At 38.4% G+C, this 6338-nt stretch overlaps 1 protein-coding gene across 1 annotated transcript in view; it reads right to left on the minus strand.

Annotated features, from left to right (window-relative positions):
- CA5B (carbonic anhydrase 5B) overlaps positions 1 to 6130 on the minus strand; it is a 53914-nt gene extending 47784 nt beyond the window's left edge. Inside the window, exon 1 of the mRNA XM_074192373.1 lies at positions 6051 to 6130. The gene's annotated coding sequence lies outside the window, so the exon portion shown is untranslated. The remainder of the gene's footprint in view (positions 1 to 6050) is intronic.
- Between the last annotated feature and the right edge of the window lie 208 nt (positions 6131 to 6338).

Here is a 6338-nt window from a genome sequence, read left to right on the forward strand (position 1 = left end):
TCTTCCAGTTGTTTTGGCTAATTTGGTTTCTTACCACCTCTACCCTCAATCCTACCCTTCAGTTAAGAAACCGTTATCTGACATGCTAATGATGCATTTGTCACAATCTCAAAATCTCTCATCCCTGACCATTCTATCTTGATTTACTAATGCTACAATGGACAACCCCAACCATTTAATTCTGCTCCACATGGCATTGGGTCCTCCCTTAAAAGGAGGATTTGGGAAGAATTCTCCATTGTCTATCCTCCACTCTCTCTTTTATTCTTTTTTTATTTACATATAGCATGTTGGGGAATAAGGATTTAAGAGTTCAAATGTAGTTTCACTGTTATTGATGACAAAAATCGACTGCTATAGAAATGCTGACAAAGCTGTTCCATTTTTTTTTATCTGTTTATTGTTCTCCTGCCAGTTTCATTATTAATACCCCTGGAATAAGAAAACTTAGTTTCTTCTCATAGTGAGTCAAGGACCCCAAGGCCAGGGGCTACTGAGGAGGAGTGAGTTTCATAATTCATTTGATTTTTGAAGGAAAATGGGTTACTGAAGATAACAGACAACTGAGTGGGAGATAACTATAGTGCAATAACATTACATTAAATTCTTATGCTATGATTTGTTCAGTTATTATCTATATGATGAGTACTCTTTTAGTTTCCAGTTAGTTTTTTGGTTTTTTGCCACTGTAAAAGGAGTTGCTTTTAATATTTTTGCACATATAGAACCTTTCCTTCTTTCTTTGTTCTCTTTTAGACCTAGTAGTAGCATTTAAGATCAAAGTGTTTGTACAATTTAGTAACTTTTTGGAATATCTAGACCAATTCATCATTTCAGCCTCAGTTGCTGCCTCCAGAGTCCTCAATGATTTCCAACACCTTTTCCTAGGTCCTGCCTCAGGGGAGGAACTTTCCAACATCATCAGCAGAACTACTTTCCACCCTCCCAAATCCACCAAAATGGAGCCACCCACCTGTTGAAAACAACCTTGAGATCAGGACTTTATAACTGGGAACTCCATCCACTTGAGGTAGATCTGAAACAGCAGCCCATATATTTGCAAGATGCATTACATTTATTATACCTTTCCTCAAAATCTACCCCATTTCAGAGCTTTCATATTTCTGTTGAGGGAACAACTATTGTTACAGTCACCCAGGTTCACAACCTCGATACTTAACTCCTCAGACTACTTCAACCCACAAACTCAACCATTACAAAATAGAGAATTATTGTCACTACATCTCAGATATCCTCTCTACTCTCAAAGCCAACATCCTGGTTCAGACTCTCATAACATAAAGCCTGGGCTTCTGAAGTAGCCTCCTATTTTATCTCCTTGCTTCAGTAACTCCCTATCCAATCCATCCTCAACAGAGCTGTCAAAATTATTTTTTTCTAAAGTACAAGTTTAACTCCCTTGGTCAACAAACTTCAATGGCTTCCCATTGACACTAAAAATTAAATATTTATTTCATTTTTTATCACATCTGTCTAAATTTTTATAACCTCTATTCTTTGATCCTAGTGTTGATTTTTGGAACTTCATAAAATAAATGTTTTTTTACAGTATTGGTTGATATTTACTAATCCCATATCAATCCATGCTGATATAGTATTTAACAACTGGTTCTCTGGGAAAAGACACATGGGAAACACATTTTTAAGTTTAATCCACATGTTTAGCATTTTCTCCATCACTTTTCAAAGTCTAGACAATCAACAAAGCAAAAAATTAAATTATGATTTATAACATTTGCTTATTTCCAAGATGTAAAATGTTCACATTGAAATTTTAATGATTGACTCCAGGAGCTGGTTCCAGCACATCCCTCCCTTTAGTAATAACTCCTTCATTTTGAGCTGAAAGCAAGTTTAAACTTTTGTTCACAGAATTTACAAACCAAAACGTGTCAGTCAACAAGTATCCATTAAAAATGTATACTATATAAAATGTATCAAATACTAAATATAATACAAGCAAAAAGAAAAGTAGGACCTTGCTTAAGGAGACATGCTAATGAAAAAAAGATAACATAGAAAAGGGGAAGGGGGACACAGGATAGTCAACTGTTGGTATATGGTGGAAATGGAAATGCTAGGAAGAAGTAACCAATGGGAGAAAAGACCCATAGCAATTGATCAAGAGACAGATGAAACATGGTGAAATACTTTTCTGCCAGTTTCTATATTCTCTTAGTCAAAAAGAAATACTGAAAATTTATTTTGGAAACTGTGGTAACAGCCATAGATGAAAAATCTATCTCTCAAGGAAATCTTAAGTTTAAACAAAGGTGGATAGAGAAAAGGGGAATAGTTTTCCATCAGTCAAACCATGTAATATCTTTGTGACCCAGAATTATCCTTTCAGAGAATTGCAAAGCAGACTTGATCCTTTCACTCTAAAGAGGTAAAGAATGAGGAGAATTGATCTGAAGAGATGCCTGAAGTAAAACTTATTTAATTTTATTTGATACTTAAAGATTATATTTTTGTGCCTCATTTGGTCTTGTCTTGAAGAGCTGAAAATAGTTGAATATATCTTATATAGGCAACATATATGCATTTTATATGTAGATACATATCTGAATCTACATATAATATACATAATATACCCAGAGATAACAACAGCTGTGAATTTCACTTATATTTCTGTAACACCAATTTAGAACCTGAAACCATTTTCTCCCACAGTGACTACAGATAACATTACTGTAATTTTAAGGCTTTGAAATCTTTAATGGTGACAGTTTAAATGTTATTCACAGAAGAAAAACACTCCTGGAGTGTAAAGTGCATTAGTTTTAACTTTGGACCATGAGAAATCTATGAGGACACAAACTTTAAATGCTATCTGAAAACAGTTTGAATTTTAAGTGTTGCCTTTAAGGAGAATGACATTGTTATTCAGAAGAAATCATCCATACCAAACATTAAAGTCTGAAAGAAACTGTGCGATGACAAAGAGAAAGAACAAAGAAAACTTCTTTTCTGATCGACACATTGAACTATTACTTTTTGAAGAAACAATAGTAGAATTTTTGAGGAACTTTGGCTCAAATTTTGAGAGCTGTATGGTGGGACTATGCTTTATAAATGAAGAAAAACAGTAACAGTGATGGTTTGACGTGACTTGAGGTGATCTTTCACACAACCGAAACACTATAAATAATAACATGTATTTGTGTTGGTATTATTAGGTACAATGTTATTAAATTGTATAGTCAGTCACTTTTATATTTATTTAAGCCTGGGAGATTGTTGATATAAAATAAATATGAACAACCACTCTTTCTTTGGTAAAATAGTTTCAATGTGTTCAAACTTCAGTTCATTAAATAGTATTTAATTAACAATAGCTACATAATCTAGAAAATTCACTTGATTGAGAAAATGATTTTTTTTAAACATGGGGAGAAAAACAACCAAAGAGCATATCCACTTTCTCCCCCATTAAGAATAAAGACAAGGAGCAGCTAGGTGGCCCAGTGGATAGAGCACTGGCCCTGGAGTCAGGAGTACCTGACTTCAAATCCGTCCTCAGACACTTAATAATTACCTAGCTGTGTGGCCTTGGGCAAGTCACTTAACCCCATTGCCTTGAAAAAAAAAGGATAAAGATGAACTAGTACTGAAAGGAAAAGTTCATTACTACATTTCTCCATGTAAAAGACACACACTTTTTTGAAAAATTTGGAGTATAAAAACTGGAAGTGTCTTATACAATAGTTGTAGTTTTTTACTTGCATTTCCCAATTTTTCACACTTCTTGTCTTTGTGCTCATTGTTTCCCATTTGTTACCAGTCATAAGGTAACACTTTTACCATGTTCTGCCCAGAAATGGCTCAGAAAAGATTTTCATACAGTGCTGAATCAAGTTAAAAGTGATCCAGTTTGCAAAAGTGAATGGAAATCGTGCTACTGAATGTCAGTTTGGTCCTTCTCCAACTGAGAAAACAATCTGAGACTGACTATGGGAATAAAAAGCCCTACTGAAAGCACCAGGGCAGAAGTAGGCCATGAGAGGCAAAGCAGCAAAATGGTCTGATTTAGAAAGGGAATTAGAGATGGATTGAAGAGCAAAGGGCAATTGGAATTCCTGTATCCACAAAGATGGTTCAGGCAAGAAGAATTGCTGATGAAAAAGAAGTTACTGATTTCAAAGGAGGTCACAATTGGTGCTTCAGGTTCGTGAAACTGAATAGGCTGAGCATGTGTCCATGCATCAGACTTGCCCAGGGAGTGCTTGTGGTCAACCACAGACTAGAGCACAGGAGAGCAGTCTAAGACTATCCTGAGATAGTGATTCAACATCAAACACAGACGAGGACAAGCTAATGGGAGTTTTGAGAGTGATGAGGAGTTGTATGAATTTTATGACCGATAAAACCTGAGTTCAATAACTTTATGCAATGCTTTGTTTTTTCAAATTTCTGTCCCCAGAATTAAAGTGAATCTTATATATGGGAAATACAGTATTTAGTACCATTTAAAGAAATCTTACCAGAAAAAAAAAATCAAGGGTAAGCACAAATTATCATAGTCAATAAATTTCACTGTTCTATGCCTTAGTTTTTTCTTCTGTCAAATGGGGTTAATGAAAAACATGTGTTATAAATTATAAAAATACTATAACATTTACTAAAATGTAATACCTTTCCTTTAACAATAGCTAGTATTGATAAGTTATTTTTAAATTACTATTACACACACAATCACCATTAAGAACTAATAGCTAGGGGTGGCTAGGTGGTACAGTGGATAGGGCACTGGCTCTGGAGTCAGGAGTACCTGGGTTCATATCCGGCCTCAGACACAATAATTACCTAGCTGTGTGGCCTTAGGCAAGCCACTTAACCCCAATTGCCTTGCAAAAACCTCAAAAAAAAGTAATAGCTAACAAGTATACAGTGCTTACTATGTAGCACAGTACTGTACTAAGTGCTTTGTAAGAAATATCTCATTTGATCCTCGCAACAATTTAGAGAAGTAGGTATCAGTTAGCATTATCACCATTTTATTGAAAAGAAAACTGAGATTAAAGGACTTGTCCATGGAGGTCCCACAGCTAGCCCTATCTAAGACCTTCATAATTCCAAATACGGAGCTCTATCCAACTATGTCATCTTAGTTGCCCTAATAACAATACTAATAGTGATCCCTAACAACTATTATTCTTGAAGCCAAGAATAAAAATCCAGATTGGTAGAAGGGGAGGTATGGAGAGTGATAGAATCGACCCTCCAAAACTAAAATATATAGCTAACCTGTGGCTTGGCTAATTGGAAGCATATTCTATACTACCACTGACTTCTGGAATATTAATAACAATAAACATTTATTTTGTTTTGTTTTCCCAAGATTGGAAATTTTTTTTATTAAATAAATAATATTTAAGGAACTGGAAGAGAGGCTTTGAGAAAACTGGAAACTCCCCTCCCCCCCAAACAGAGCTATATCACAAGTTATAATCTCATAGGCTCGAGTAACAATATTTGTGATGCTGACATGAGACAAGCAATTAAATGTGTATTACTAGTAAGATGTCACAGGATTCCTAAAAGATATTCTATATGCAATGATGACAGAACTTTCAAGTTTGCAAAGCACTCTACATGCATTTTCTTAGTTGATCCTTAGTAATGTCAAGAGATGGGTGCTGCTCATTTCCCATGACCCATTAATTGAGACTGAAAGATAGAGGGTGTGTGTGTGTGTGTGTGTGTGTGTGTGTGTGTGTGTGTGTGTGACACACTGTCAACACTCAAAATAGTGCCTTGCCCCCAACAGACACTTGAAGGTGGGAATTAAACATAAAGGAGAGGGGAGGAGAAATGTTCTGCAAGGGTCGGCCACAGGCTCCGATAGGTGGCGCTGTCACCGCCCTCCGGCTCTGCTCCTCCTGTCGGGATCCAAGGAGAAAAGGGGAGGGGTGAGGGGGAAGGGAAGAAGCTGGGGCCGCGCCCCTCCCCCCGCCCCAGCTCGGCCGCCCCTCCCCCCGCCCCAGCTCGGCCGCCCAGTCACCTGCGCCCTTTTTCCAAACCGTTACCTCGCGCTCCTCCGGCGCGTGCTCGCGCTCCGGGGCGCTCCCTTCCCTAACAGCAGGCGCGCCCCCGCCGCGCAGCCGTCGCCATCTTGGCGGCCGCCGCCCCTTTCCCGCCCTCCGCGCGCGGCGCCACGCCCCGCCTCCTCCTCCGCCTATGGGCACGCGCCGCGGGGGCGCGCCTGGGCGGGCGCGCGGGGGCCGCGGGGGCCGCGGGCGCGCGCGGGGCCGTGAGGCCGGACCTCTAATGGGCACTCCGTGGAAATCACTTCAAGTGTAATTAAATCTCACGGC

The sequence above is a fragment of the Macrotis lagotis genome, chromosome 6 (assembly GCF_037893015.1).
Source record: "Macrotis lagotis isolate mMagLag1 chromosome 6, bilby.v1.9.chrom.fasta, whole genome shotgun sequence".
In the NCBI taxonomy this organism is placed as follows: Eukaryota; Metazoa; Chordata; class Mammalia; order Peramelemorphia; family Peramelidae; genus Macrotis; species Macrotis lagotis.